Genomic DNA, 15,218 nt, shown 5'->3' with positions numbered 1-15,218 from the left:
TTATGGCCCCCAGCGTGTCTCTCTGCTTTATCTGTGGCCACCCTCTACCTTGCAGTTATGCTCAAAACAAGTGGAGTCTCGCGACACCTCACCCCACCCTCCGAGTACATTCATCCCCCTCCCCAGGAGTCCCCTCACCAAAGTGGAGAAGCTCCCACTTATCTTCATTTAAATTTAATTGTTTTACATTTAGACATACACCATGGTAACAGGCCCTTCCGCCCCACAAGCCCATGCTGCCCAATTACACCCAAATTAACCTCCAATGTCCGTTCGTTTTGAAGGGTAGGAGGAAACCGGAGCACCCAGAGGAAATCCAGACAGACACGGGGAGATCGTACAAACTCCTTACAGACAGCACTGGATTCAAACCCAGGTCACTGGCACTGTAATGGCCTTGCTCTTTCCCTGCATTTACCATACATTTGCCCATTCCTTTCATCCATCCAAGTCAGCAGGCAGCCTTTTGGAGATGCTGGTGGAGGGACGTAGCTGGTCTCACAGCGTCCTTAGGAGGTGAAGATACATTACTGAGCCCTTCCTCAAGGTATGAGCGAAAAGAAAAGCTAAGTGTCTGCGTTAAAAGGCAAGGGGAAAAGAGGGGAAGAATGTGAGAGGGATGAGTACTGACCAGGTGTAAACTGGATATGACAAGAATAGAGGTGAGAATTGATTTTGGCTCTGCAAAAGGAGACAGAGGGAAAAGGGAAGAGAGAGAAAGACTCCAGGCATTTTTACACAGAAACTTTGGAACTATGTGGTCGTTTACACAGGGGCACCTTTCCGCAGCCTTCTTGTGTTGCGGAGTTTGTCGGTGGGGGGGGGGGGGGGGATGTCGTATTCATTAGGCCTGTTTCTTACAGAGTGTCTGCGGTCCATTTGCTAGGGGTACGAGTGGAAAAATTATGGGATGGAGTTTGCATTAAAAATTCCGCCCCAACATTCTTACACTGCCACCGGAGCAGAGATTCTCCGCTGTTCAGGGGCGGTGTAAAAGTGCCTAGAGCTGGAGGAAAGGAGGGGAGGAAGAGACGTCAGTGTTAATGCCACCCTGTTGGAGAGGGCCCAGATGGAATACAAGGTGTTGTTCCTCCAACTTACAGGCAGTCTCAGACTGACGGTGCACGAGACCATGGACAGACATGTCGGTAAGGGAATGGGGCGGGGTAATGAAAGCCTCTTGGAATTAGACTTTGCTGGGGCTGAATTTAACATGATACTTGAGCAGGACATCATGCCAGAGTTGTCAAGTCTAACCAGAATAAACATGAACTACATCAAACGAGACCTCACACTCACTTAGCACCTCAGTAAGACAGGACCAGGCATCTCAGGGGGCACAATCAGACAAAACTTAACACTGAGTAAATCTCAGTCAAGGATTTAAGTTAGAGGCTGGTTGAAATGAGGACAGAGAGTTGGAGCGGTTTGGGGAAGCAGTGGACTAGTCCTATCCTTCTAACGGGAGTGAAACAAAAGTCTGCAGACGCTGTGATTGCAGTAAAAACATGGAGATACTGGAGGAACGTGGCCGGTCTGACCGTGTCCATAGGAGGTAAAGGTATATCACCAACAAATCGAGCCTGAGCCCTTCAAGTTGTGAGGGAGGACTCAAACCCAAAACATTTGTGGCCTCTATGTCTTTACCTCTTACGGACACTGTGAGGCCGGCTGAGTTCCTCCAACATCTCTATGTTTTTACCATTCCCTTCTAAACCCTTCCTGTCCATCTAACAGTCCAAATGTCTTTTAAATGTCAAAATCACACCCTTTTCTATAGCTTCCTCTGGAAGCTCATTCCAGACAGGGACCTGCCACTGGGTGTAAAGGTTTCCTCTCGCGTCCTCTTTAATCCCTCCCCTCCCACTTTAAATCCTGTCCTCTTGTTCTAGAATCATCTACCTTGGGAAATAGACTGTGAGCATTCACTTTATCCATGATGTTATAAACCTCGATAAGGTCTGTGGTGATATGTTGGTTACTGTATATATGGAGCTGGCCCACCCACTGATGACTCGTACCCTATGACTCCTCCCTCATGGTCCTGGACTATAAAGGTTGAGCCACTTCTCCCTTCCCTCCATTCCTATACCTGGATTCGGGCCAGCAAGGATCTTCTGTATATTAAAGCCTATCGTTCCCTCTGCCTAGTCTCTGTGGTTACTGGTAGTGCCCTATGAAGGTCATCCGTCAACCTCCTACACTCAAAGGAGTAAATCCCCAGCCTCTCCAACCTGCCCCTAATACTCATGCCCTCTAGTCCCGGCATCATCTGGGTGAATCTCCTCTGCAACTTATTATGTTCTTCCAATATCTGGGTGCCTAGAACTGCACACACGTGTAGTCTCACCAACACATAATCGGAGTTGGTGGGGGGGTGCACAAGAGCCTAAAATCAAAGGTGAAAGATCTGGCATTTACAGAGCGCCTTTTATGCCACTGAGGCTTCCCAAAGCTGAACAGGGGTCACGTGGGCATTCACTGTTTTCGAATAAGTGTGGTTCATTCACAGAAGGTGTGAAGGAAATGTTTGCTGAAATGTAAAGCAGTCTTGCTTTACTGAGAAAGAACAGAGCAAACTATTATTGAGATTTATGTTGAAGAAGCAAGGGATTTAAGCAAATGAAATTCCTCCGATCTTCTGCTCTGCCGAATGATAATTCCTTTCAGTAGTCTGGATCTACTGCAGGGTTTGATCTTGTATGCAGAGCCCTTGGAGTAACCTTACTTCTGAAAGTAAAACCTATGTAGGGTTTAAGGCCGGCCCCTCATTCTCCCACATAGTTATTGCTCCCTGGAGACTCAGCAGACACATTGCAGCAAGCCTAAAAAGGTGACACCATTAGATTAGGCTACTGGTTGAACCTTCTGGGTCAGGATGCATCTGGGGTCAGTCAAGGGTTCCAACCTGAAATGTTGACTGTTCATTCTCCCCACGGATGCTGCCTGACCAATTGAGTCCCACTAACTGCTCGTGGCTTGCCCATGATTCCAGCGCCTGCAGTGTTTCTACATCCCCATCTAACCTTGACAGGGTAAGCAGCAAAAGAGCCTCCAAATCTCCAAGGGGGGGGGGTAGGTGTTTATTTGCCCACGAAAAGAGAGAGGTTGTTGGTAGAGGGTGGGACAGTGATGGGAGATAAGTAGAGGGCAGTGCCAGATTTATTTAGTCGCCAAAGTACCATATGCTACGGGCCCCCCATTTTCAAGGGCCCTGCGCTAAATGCTTGCAAGCTATAGATTCCAATTCAGTGTTTCTGCACTTGCTCTATTACTGTAGTACTGCCTTCAGCTGGTTTGCTTACATGTCGGGTTAGCTGCCTGCTGCAAGGTACGTGATAACATGATACGAATAAATAATTTTGTTCAAATTTAACTTTACTGAGTTAGTTAAGTTTATGTCTAGACTGATGAGTGTCATGTAGAATTGTGGTGTGATGTGTCAGGGGCTTTCCTTTTGTTCCGAGGTTAGGACAGTGATCAAGGTAGATGCTGAAGGCTTTTCGTTTAAAGGGAATCAGAATCAGGAACGGCATGGATCACAATGTGTCCCTAAATGTTCAAGTCATAGTGCTAAACAGCTCAGAGTTGGGCCGTCCGGCTCAATGCATCCGCTCCGACTTGACTGCACATCTACACTCATCTCATTTGCCCGCACTAGGTTCATACCTTTCTCTGCCTTGCCTACCTGAACATCTCCTAAACAGTGATTGTGTTTGATTCCTTCACTACCACCACTGTCAGGGTATTCACCATCCTCCCCCTGTGGAACAAAAACTCCCCCTCAACATCTTCCCTGCACCCGCTCAGCTTGCTTTTAATGTCTCTACCAGGAGAAAAAAAACTTTCTCTCTCCCCTCTTGTTTCAAAGAAGCTAAAAAAAATTACACAATCCCCAAAGGGAAAACAATTTATCCGCCTGATAAAGCGCACCTCCTCACTCCGCCATTCTGAAAAAAAAACACAATAGCACGCGGTTTGTTACGCTGCTGTGTTAAGAACAGACCACGGCAGACTTTTTCCGAGTAGCAAGAAAGCCAGAGGACCTATATCCTCAAGTCTCCCACGTAAGTTTGTATCCATTCATAAAATGCATGAGGCTGCATCTGCAATGACTTATCGCTTTGAGTTCAGCTCTCTCTCCTCTGAATTTAGCTTCCCCCGGCATTTGGTGACCTACTTGCCCCTTTCGTTCTTTCTTTTAAACCACGAGATGTTTTAATATTTACCTGTACTTTTAAAATTTAAAGCCCCTTTATAACATATGCTACAGGCCCCGCACTTGCTTAATCTGGCAAAGGGGCTGCAAAATGGCAGATGGAATTTAATGCAGACATCTGTGAGGGATTGCATTTTGGAAGGACAAACTAAGAAAGGCCATACTCAGTAAACAGTTGGGCACTAAGGAGTGCAGTAGAACAGAGGGATCTGGGAATACAGATACATAATTCCATGAGGGTGGCATCTCAGGTAGATAAGATCGTAAAGAAAGCTTTTGGTGCATTGACCTTCATAAATCAAAGTATTAAGAACAGGAGTTTGGATGTTACGGTAAAGTTGTATAAGACTGGTGAGACCAAATTCGAGTACAGTTTTGATCACCCAACTACAGGAAAGATTTCAATATAATCGAAAAAATGCAGTGAAGATTTACAAGTTGGAACTGAGTTGCAAAGAAAGGCATGTAGAACGAGGAGATTTTGATAGAAAATTACGATGGGCGTAGATAGAGTACATGGTAGTCAGCTTTTTCTACTGAGGTTAGATGAGATACAAACCAGAGGACATGGGTTAAGGGTGAAAGGGTAGAAGTTCGGAGGATCATTCAGGGAATTTCTTCACTCAGAGAGTAGTGGGAGTGTGGAACAAGCTGCCAGATGAATTGATGAATACGGGCTCAATTTCAGAAAAATTTAGATATGTTCATGGATGGGAAGGGTTTGGAGGAATATGGAATGGGTGCAAGTTAGTGAGACTAGGCCAAATAATAGTTTGGCACAGATTAGAAGGGTCAAAGAGCCTTTCTGTTCTGTAATGTGCTGTGGTGCAATGGTTCTATGGACATAGAAAAGGATGACAACCTCGCTGAACATATTTCCTCAAGAATCCACTCGCAGGCACGTAGGAATTAGGGAATCATGTCAACTGACTCTTTGATTTTCTCTTTGTGAGTTTTCGAATGAGCATCCAAGGATGAAGTTTCATTAAAATTGCCACAGGTGGGGGGGGGGGGGAGTCCTTTTGTTTTTGCAGTGGTGGTAAGATTGAATTATTTTTTAAACATGTATTTTTACAGCATTATTCTTGACCACAGGGTCATCTCAAAACATGTTCGAACCACTCAGAGCTTTCCAGAGGGAAGTGGTTGGCACTTGAATTGGTTGCAGGGGTATGATGATGAGGTGAGAGTTTATTGTCATACACATTAGTGCAATGTACAGATGCACCGACATTCTTACCTGCTGCAGACACACAGGTTCGCAAGACACACCAACTAGAAGAGTATTGCTTAATTTGCCAAGACATAAAAAGAGATGAAAAATATAAAAGCACAGACTACCTGTTGTAATTAGTGGACGCTATAAGGAAAGGATGGGTCTGAAGAGTTACTGTAATGAGAAGTCAGCACAGATTTGATGAGCAGAAGGCCCTCCTCTCATGAAATGGGTGTAAAAAAAAAAGGCAAAGAGCCTATACAGGCTGTGGGCTGCAGGTGACTGCGGACGAAAGATCCACACTGGGCTGCGGACAACTGGAGACCATCGTAGCTGGGAAGCGAGAAGGTCCCAGGGGTGCTGAAGGGTGCTCCTGGTCATGTCGGAGATTCAGATCTGGAGCTCGGGCTGCTGGTGAGTATGACTGGTCTCTGGACGGCTGCGGGGGCTGCGGAAGCGCTGGAGGTGAATCCATGGATACTCGGTGACACCAGGGGTGGGGGACACTCTCTTTTGCTGCTCTCTGACAGTAAGAGACGCTTCAGGCAATTTCTGACAATGGCAAATCTGCCTGCCGTAAAACAGATTCCGTGTAATATTGCACTCTCTTTATTACATGACAATAAATTAAATCTTCAATCTTGAAATTTCCTAGAATCTATGAAATATTTCTGAACCTTAATTGCTGTTCAAAATCTGTCTTCACAGTAACCTCCTGCAGACAGTCAAATCCAGTGAAGCAGTTTCAGGTGGAGAACATTGGGGAGAAACTGCTTGATCTCTGCAGGTCAGCCAGGGGATCTTTTTCATTCTCCTGAGCAAGCGGACAACTCATCACAGAGAGAGAGAGAGAGGGGGGGGGGGGTGGGGGCGAGAAAGCCACAGAGAGAGAGAGAGAGAGAGAGAGAGAGAGAAAAAATTCCCTCTTTTCAACCTGAAGAGGATTATTCTAATTACTTTGATTACCGGAGATCTGAGTGATTTCACTCTCTGCCTCCCTTTTGCTGTATTGCCTTAGTAATCTCTCCAATAAAGGCGAGTGCTCACTGGGGATTCGAGGGACAGTTTAAATAAACACGAGGAACAAATGAGCTCTGTGATAGAGCTGCCAGACTTAGACTGGAGACTCTGCCATAGCTAAGCCCTTTCTCTCAAGGTGAATGGGAGGCTAAATGTGCCTTCAAATCCAAATTTGTTGTTTTATGTAGGAATAGGCCCAGCGCCTTTTGGGGGTTTTGAGATGCTAATGTAAGTGATTTTCTACCCTTTATGCGAGCTCAGTGAAATCGCATGTCACACTGGGCTTTACTTGAATCAAATGAAGAATTTCTTGGTTTAATGAGTGCTTGCCCTTCCATTCACCCCCCCCCCCCCCTTTCATTACTTAACGGGTTTTGTTATTTTTCTTTCCCCTGCTCTCTTCTCCCTTTCTCTGGTTTCTCCAGAAGTACAGATGGTCTATTTTTTTTTGGAGATTGACCGTTTTATATTTCACTTGCCTCCAAAGTTCACATCAGTGCCTTGTTGGACAAAGCTGGTCGCTCAAGGATTCTATTTGTTTCCGTCGATGAGCGTTGGATGGTCTCATTAAGAGCAAGACCTCCAAATAATTCCCCTTTGTCCTTGTTAAACGGCTGATTATAGAAATGCCTGGGGCAGTCACAAAGCTCTGCATTGAGATGACGCCCCTGCGCCTTGTGGCATTTGGCAAGGGAGTGCGCGCTGTGGACGGTGTCGAGGGCCTAGATACGGGTACAATGCTGCAGGTAATGGACAAGGCTGGAAACAAAAGGAGCGGCCTAAAATCCAAGCTGACAAAGCAGTTCGTTAAACACACCAGGAACGAATAATCAATAAAGGATCAAGAGCTCTTCAGCCTCTTGGTTTGGAACCACCTGACAGACAGTGCACATGAATGGAGTAGAGAAGCACCTCCAAACAAAAGGCGGTTAGAAAGCAAAATGGCAATTTTCCGGATCGCTTGACTGTGTTCAAATAATGCTTTTCTCTGCATTCTATTATGTTCATATCTGAGGTAGTTTTCGTATAGAGTCCTGGTTTGGTATGTAGAATGGAGATCTATAATGCTTCCCCTGAGGCTCAATCATCTACATTTCTTTCAGATGGACTAATTTTACATTAAAATTTGCACTTGTGTAACATCCTTAATATAACAAGATGTCCCGAGCATCACCAAAGCCACATAAAGAGCTACAAGGGGAGATGAAAACGATTCTGGATCTATGCGGTAGATTTCAACAGGAGTCTTGAAGAAGGGCAAATGTTTTTTCTCTCTCTCTCTGGGTTCCCCAGAGCTCAGGATCAGGGAGCTGATGGCTAAACCATCACAGGGTGATTAAATCCACGGTGATCCTGTGAGTCTCAAACCCTTGGGCCTGGAATTGGAGACAGGGTGGAGAAGAATAAATAAGGCAGTTGAATAAAACAAAGATATACATGTCATGTCAAATAATAGACAGTTCTGAACTGGAGAATCAGAAATAGTAATGCTATACTAGTAAAAACACAAAATGCTGGAGAAACTCAGTGTCCTTTATGTCGCAAAGCCAGAGAGATACATGACTGGCATTTCAGGGCTCAAGCTTTGGAGTAATGTCAGGTTGAATATTTTAAAGTTCATGCAAGCTCACCAGCGGCTATATTTCGTGGGGAGTTTGAGGAGATTCGGGTTGTCACCAAAGACTCTTGCAAATTTCTACAGGTGTGCTGTGGAGAGCATTCTGACTGGTTGCATCGCTGCCTGGTATGGAGGCGTCAATGCACAGGACAGGAAACCACGACAGAGAGTGGTGAACTCAGCCAGGGCCATCATGGGCACCAGTCTTCACTCCATTAAGAACCTCTACAAGACAGTGTCTCAAAAAAAAAGCACAGTACAGGCCTTTCAGCCCAAGATGTTATGCTGTCCCAAATACCAGGACCTCTGTTTATTTGCAGAACTAGGAGAAGACAGATGTTTTTTATGGGATTTTAATGGAGGTGTTCCAAATTGGTTGAGTAATTAGTTTCAACAAGCTGGGTGCTCAGTGACCAGAGGAAAGCGAGATGAAATTAAACACTCGGTGTTGTGATCTAGAAGCAAATTCAATGGGAACTTGGCAGGAAAAGAGTAATGCCGTGTGGAAATAGGCCACTCGGCCAATCTTGCCCATGCTAACCAAAAGGTTTAATCCACACTTAGTCCCTCTAAACCCATTGTATCTATCCCAAGTTTTCCTTAAACATTGCAACCCACTTCTCCAACAACCTGTTCCACACCCATCCAGCACCCTCTGTGAAAGAAAAGTTATCCCTGTGAACTCTCCCCCTCCCCATCACCTTCAACCGGTTCTCTGGTTACCGATCCACCTACTCTGGGCAGAAGACTCCCTGCGTTCACCCTAACCCTCTCACGATTTTTATTATTTAAAGACACTGAGATCGAGCAGGGCCCATGAGCCTGCGCCACCCCAATCCACCCACCGGACCAATGAACCTTCTGACCCCCAGACGTTTCGAAGGGTGGGTGGTAAGGCCATTCAAGGGGAGCAACGAATTCGAACCCGCCCCACTGGGCATGTTGCAACAACTGATCCTTGCTCCCTTGAGGGTGGGGACGCGAGGGCCCTGCTGCTCCTCTTGGTCAGTCATTGTGACCTGGACCCACCGTTTGCGTGACTTGCCATCGCGTCCAGCAGATAAACAGCCTCGCTGCTACCTCCAGAAATCACTGAAAGTTTCTAAAAGTCGATACGGTTGCTTGGGTTTAAACTGCCACCAGAGTGACACTGGTAATTAAACGTGTCCTCTCCATTGTAAAGTTGGCCAGCCACAGCTGAGCTCAAAACACATTGTCCAAGACCTCCTTGCCCTGTGTACACAGGCTGAATTATTGCACCGCACGCTGCCTGATTAAAGTGTTGTGTAAGTGCTCCTTATCAGTAACTGGGAGGGACCCACATTCCCATTGTCACATCCAAGTACAATGTCACCTCCAAGCTCATTCGGGGTGAAAAATTAACTCCAACCTCCTCGACCTTTGGGGGGAAATCGTCTGCACGTTCACTTTCTGCTCAGAGTTAACTCTTTCCTCCCCCCCCCCCCCCCCCCGGCCCATCAACGAATCTACCTGGAATCCTTCCCCAGCCCCCCTGGCTGATGCGGTGGCGGGGCAGGGGGGGTGGTCCCCACTACCAGGGGCACCTTCCTTATTCTGGGAGGGAGATCGCGTTCACTTCAGGCAGTCGCTGAAACCTTGGCCATGATGAGAATAGATTATCAGGCTATTAACATCCAAATGGGAGCTTGGTGTATAAATAACTTCCACATCACAACCGTGACTAATACTTTATTGACCCTTGAATACCGCAGGTGATGAAAGGCACTCTATGGATGCAACTTAAGTGCCTTGGAGAAGAGATCTCTCAGTGACATTAAAGATGAAAGCAGCTCCTTCATTTCCAACCCAGCACAAGGTAGCTGCTAGGCAACAACTGGAGTGGGCTCGCAAGCGGCCATTCAGCCCTTCAATCTTCTGCCACAGCCATCTCCACCCTTCTGTAAATCCACTCAAAGGAGCATCCCTGTCCTAGCACTGGTGTAATCTTCTGTCTAGTCCAGGGCTTGCCTTGAGGGCACCTCTCATGCCTTGGTTGAGTGGGAGGTCTATCTCTGGTTCCTCTGCAGGGAGCATCAAGTCGTAAGACTACAGGGGTTAACGGTACACAACCCGATGGAGCGACTCAGCAGGTCAGGTAGCATCCAGGAAGGCCAAAGTTCAACCATTTCCCCCCCCCCCACCCCCTAATAAAAAACAGGTTTGGGGAAGGGGGAAAATAGCACAGGCTGGCAGGTGAAAGAGGGAAACAGGTGGGGGAGGGGGTAGAGTGGTGATGGGGAAGGGGCTGAGAAAGGTGCTGTTGGACAGGAGAAAAGCAGGGAAGGGTTGGGGAACCTCACGAGGAAGGTGTGGGTGATGGGCAAGGGAAGCTCAGGGCCTATTCAATCTGAACATTCCTCACCACTCAGTTTGGTGGAAACCATTGGCACCAAGGTGGGTGATTCCATCAGGTGGACGGAAGATGATGCCATTTATTGTCATGGGCACAAGCAGATGATCAAAATTCTCACTTGCTGTTGCCACACCATCTAAATTACCACAATGTGCCAAGACGATCAAGGAATAAATACAAACAGACAAAATAAATATTCACATTTGCCGTTTGTGACACAAGTGCCATTTCAGTGATGCAGCCTGATGTCCTGGAGCAGCTTATGGTTTGGGTTAATGAAGTTACGGGGAGGTCCACGAGCCTCATCACTATTGGATACAATCTGTTCTTGACACTCGAGGTTCTGGACTTCAGGCGTCTGTATCTCCTGCCTGAAGGCAGCAGAGAGAAGAGGTATTCACCAGAGTGATGGAGAATGTTAACATGGGGCTTTCAATGAGCATGAGGGTCGAAGCAAAGTTAGGTGAATGAAGAGCCACAAATGGACCCTCACTGCCAGAAAGGATAGGCCCGAGGAAAGGGGTTGGAGAGCAAATGGTTCCAAGACAGGAGCCCTATTGCCGATGGGTGTGCCCATGGCTATTGCTTCAAATGATTGGCAAGGGCAAGCAAATGCAATGATTTGTGAAAGGGCTTGATCCTAATGCACTGATGTGATTTGGATGACGGGAACGCCTTCCTCTACAGATTTCAACACCACACAAGTCAGATCTATTCAGAGTCGGGCAAGATGTGTGGAGGAACTCCCAAGGGAGAGAGAGAGAGACAGGATTGGAAGCATGGGGCAGGATCCTATACACTGTGTGAGAGGACTTCTGATCCAATGCCATGGCAGGTTTGGAAAACAATTGAATCCCGAGGGGCCACACATTTGACAGTGTGTATCAGGGAGGTTCAAACTGAATGAAGGAAGAACCAGAAGCATAAGGAGAACATCGTTCCCCCTCATACCCGCTGCTCCCAGTTCACCTCAGTTCCAAAAATCTCATTCAGCACAAAGGAGCTGAAGAAACTCAGTGTCTGCAGACTCTCTTGTTTCATGCCAAGAAACCTCACTCCTACACTAACCCATCTCCCTGAATATACTCCCGGTGAGAGCATCCCAAGGATTCACCATCACCTTCTCGCAAGGACAGGGACTCTCTGGCGTTCTTACCCCAAGGGAGGTGGGGAGGGCAAACCATGAGAAGTATTTAAAGAAAAACAAATTGGATAGGGGTGGGGGCCTGACATAGAGTGGGTGTTGAACATGGAATGGGTGGATCAGCTATGATCGCATGGATTAGGCAACAGATGCTGGAGTCGGTCAATTGGACCGTCGAGCCAGCACCGCCATTTTTCAGATCATGGCTGATCCTTCACCATCAGTACCTAATCCCAGCCTTATCCCCATAACCCTTAACTCACCTGCCCACAAAGCCTTACCAAACTCCCTTTTGAAAATAGCCAGCGAATCTACCCCTACCACCCTCTGCGGCAAAGCATTCCACAGATCCACACTTCTCTGGGTAAAAAGAATTCTCCTCCTCTCCGTCCTAATGGGCCTTCCCTGTATTTTTAAACTATGCCCTCTGGTCCTAGTCACTCACAACATTGGGAACATGAAATTCAAATTCACCCTGTCCAGCCCCTTGATAATCTTATATACCTCAATCATCTCTCCCCTCATCCTTCTAAACTCCATCGCATACAAGTCCAGTCTTTCTAATCTTTCAGCCTATGTCAATCCTGACATCCCGAGAACCAACCTTGTAAACCTGTGCTGCACTCCCTCTAGAGCAAATATGTCCTTCCTCAAATTTGAGGACCAGAACTGTCGTTAGGAGCCAGCTCGTCTACTCTGCTCCTAATTTCTTCTGTTCTTGTTTGCATTGAATGAAGGCATTTTGTCCTGTGTGGCTGAAGCATTATTTTAAGGTGACAGTACCTCATCTCCCCCCCCCCCCCCCCACTCCGACAGGGAAATCAGCATCTCTGATTCGCCCATTGTTATTCTCCAGAGGCTAGGGGCCCATCTGCATCATCTGTCTTCAGGAGACAAATCCCCATCTTTTAAATCTACCTTCATGGTATTTCCTGTCTCTCAAATCTGGCAACAGATTTTTGTAATGCAGATAGATAGGATGGGTTTAGAGGGATGTGGGCCAAACACAGGTAGGTGGGATTCGTGTGGGTGGGACAATTTGGTCAGCATAGGCAAGTTGGGCCGTATGACTCTGTGACACTAACACCATGCTGTCCTCCAGAGAGTTGAGAGGAATAAGAAGTGAGTTGAACTTCTACTTGTCAATCCACCCCCCCCCCCCCCACCACACCACCTCTACGGATTTATTGGGGGAGGAATTGAGACTGTTCCCCCTTGTGAGGGAGTGTCAGAAGACCTGCTTCCATGCTGTGTAATACCATGGCTTCCTGTACATTGACCACACTGTTGGCCAATCCCACTTCCTGGCAGACTCTCCCTGTCCAATACAACCTCTCCCTTGTGAAATGTCCACTAGTTATCTTGCCTGATACACTTTCAGCCCAGCCCTTCTGGACAGTAAATTTTTCTAAGGTGAACACAATAGATCCCAAGCCTTCGTAGATTCTCCTGGTGCCTTGGCCAAGATTTATTCCCAAATTATCACCAACAAAATGAATACCTTGCTTGGACAATGAGGCCCTCAGCAGGTCAGGCTGCATCCATGGAGAGAACATTTGGTCAACATTTTGTGATGAAAGAGAGAGAAAGCTTCCCCTCTGCCCTCCTTTTGATCCACCCTTTCAGCCCTTCCCACCTGAATATATGAAAAGACCAAAATACCCCCCACCCCCCCACAGATGCTGCTTGACCTTCTGAGTCCATCCAACCAGCTTGTTTGCTCAAAATTGCAGCATCTACAGTTCCTGCCTCTCTCTAAAATAAATGTCCTAGGTCTGTTTGAGATTGCTGTGCCTATGGAAATCTCTGACAGTGAGGAGCTTTGTTCTTGTTTTATTGGCCATTAGTGGCTTTCTTGCAAGTGTCAGAATAACTTTCTCAAAAGAGAAACATAAACATGGGAAACTTGGTGTTCTGGTTCCTCGTGAGGAAGAATGCGAATCAAAGGCTCGCCTTGGTAGGCAGTCAACCAGAGAGCGATGTGCTGCTCTCCAACACGAAACAGATCTCACATTTACAAGAACATTTAAAACAAAAAGCTGAAGGAATGTTGCATAAACATTTCTAACTGGCGTGCTTGGGCTGAATTAAAACCATGCCATGTTACCAGGCAGAGCCATGGATCAGCTCTCTGAGCAGTAGTTTGCTCAGCTATTTCTCACATCAAAGCAAACCGTACTGGAGCTTCAGTAGAAAAACACTTCTCCTGTCTTGCCTTCCAACACAGATTGAATTCCAACTTCGCCGGCACCCTTCCTGATCAGTACTAATTATGGCATGTATAAAGTAGTGAAATCTATGCTAATATATGTTAATGTATGTTAATAATATGATCTTGTATGACACAACTAATGTAATTAGAGAGAAGTTGTCATGCATTTAATGCAAGTGATTGTGTAATTTTATGGTTATTAATTCCAAATTAGCTACAAAAAATTCTGTCGTAATTCTTGTGTGTCTTGTTTAGCTTGGTGTGTGGTTTTGCTATTTGAAACTGTGTGTGTGCAGGAGTGAACGCGCGCGGGTGTGCTTTACCCAAGTCCTCTTTTACCTAATGAGTTCTAAAGATTAATTAAAATAGTTTTGGCAAACGATTAGATCTGCGAGAATCCTGCAAGATTCTCAAAGTCACAGCTTTGTTTCCACACCTTCCTCACAAACGGAAAAGTACCGGTGTTCAGAAGGGGCCTTGCGTGGCCTTGCACGTGGATCATGGAACATCCATGTGCAAGTAGTGCGGAGGATTTCGTTGCAAGACCATTTGAAGACTAGAGTGAAGGTGTCCATAGAACATGTTCACGGGGCCACACGGTGCTGTTGCCAGATTTTAGAAAAAGGAAATACCATGAAGGTAGATTTAAAAGATGGGGATTTGTCTCCTGAAGACAGATGATGCAGATGGGCCCCTAGTCTCTGGAGAATAACAATGGGCGAATCAGAGATGCTGATTTCCCTGTTGGGGAGGGGTGGGGGGAAAGGATGAGGTACTGTCACCTTAAAATAATGCTTCAGCCACACAGGACAAAATGCCTTCATTCAATGCAAACAAGAACAGAAGAAATTAGGAGCAGGGTAGACGAGCTGGCTCCTTACGACAGTTCTGGTCCGCAAATTTGAGGAAGGACATATTCGCTATAGAGGGATTGTAGGTTGGTTCCCGGGATGTCAGGATTGATATAGGCTGAAAGGATAGAAAACATTACAATAGTATCTGCCTCAACCCTTTCCACAGGCAGCCCAGGCAGGTGAGAGGAGTGTGGATAGGATATTTTGGACGCACAAATCCTCACTGCATTGACACGGAGAGAAGTTGACTCTTTTGATAGGTATGGAGTCTAAATCAATGCCCAAAGCTTGAAATTAGGTTCTACCAAGTTTCAACCAAGCTCAGCAAAACCCCAGCTGTTGTTTCAGTGACTGGTCTGAACCTTCTCCCTGACTGGGTAGGTATCGATACCCCAGACCACAGTTGCAGTCATCAGTGAGGCCACACCTGGACAGTTGTGCACAGAGTGATCTCCTTGTACAAGGAAGGACATCAGAAACAATTCCTAAAACTAACTCAGACTAATAAGTGAAGTACATGCATACAAGACCAGGCTTGTATCTACTGGTGCTTGGAACAGT

Source organism: Narcine bancroftii, chromosome 14 (assembly GCF_036971445.1).
Source record: "Narcine bancroftii isolate sNarBan1 chromosome 14, sNarBan1.hap1, whole genome shotgun sequence".
Taxonomy (NCBI): domain Eukaryota; kingdom Metazoa; phylum Chordata; class Chondrichthyes; order Torpediniformes; family Narcinidae; genus Narcine; species Narcine bancroftii.
The sequence above is the reverse complement of the archived record's forward strand: the minus strand, read 5'-3'. Positions refer to the sequence as shown.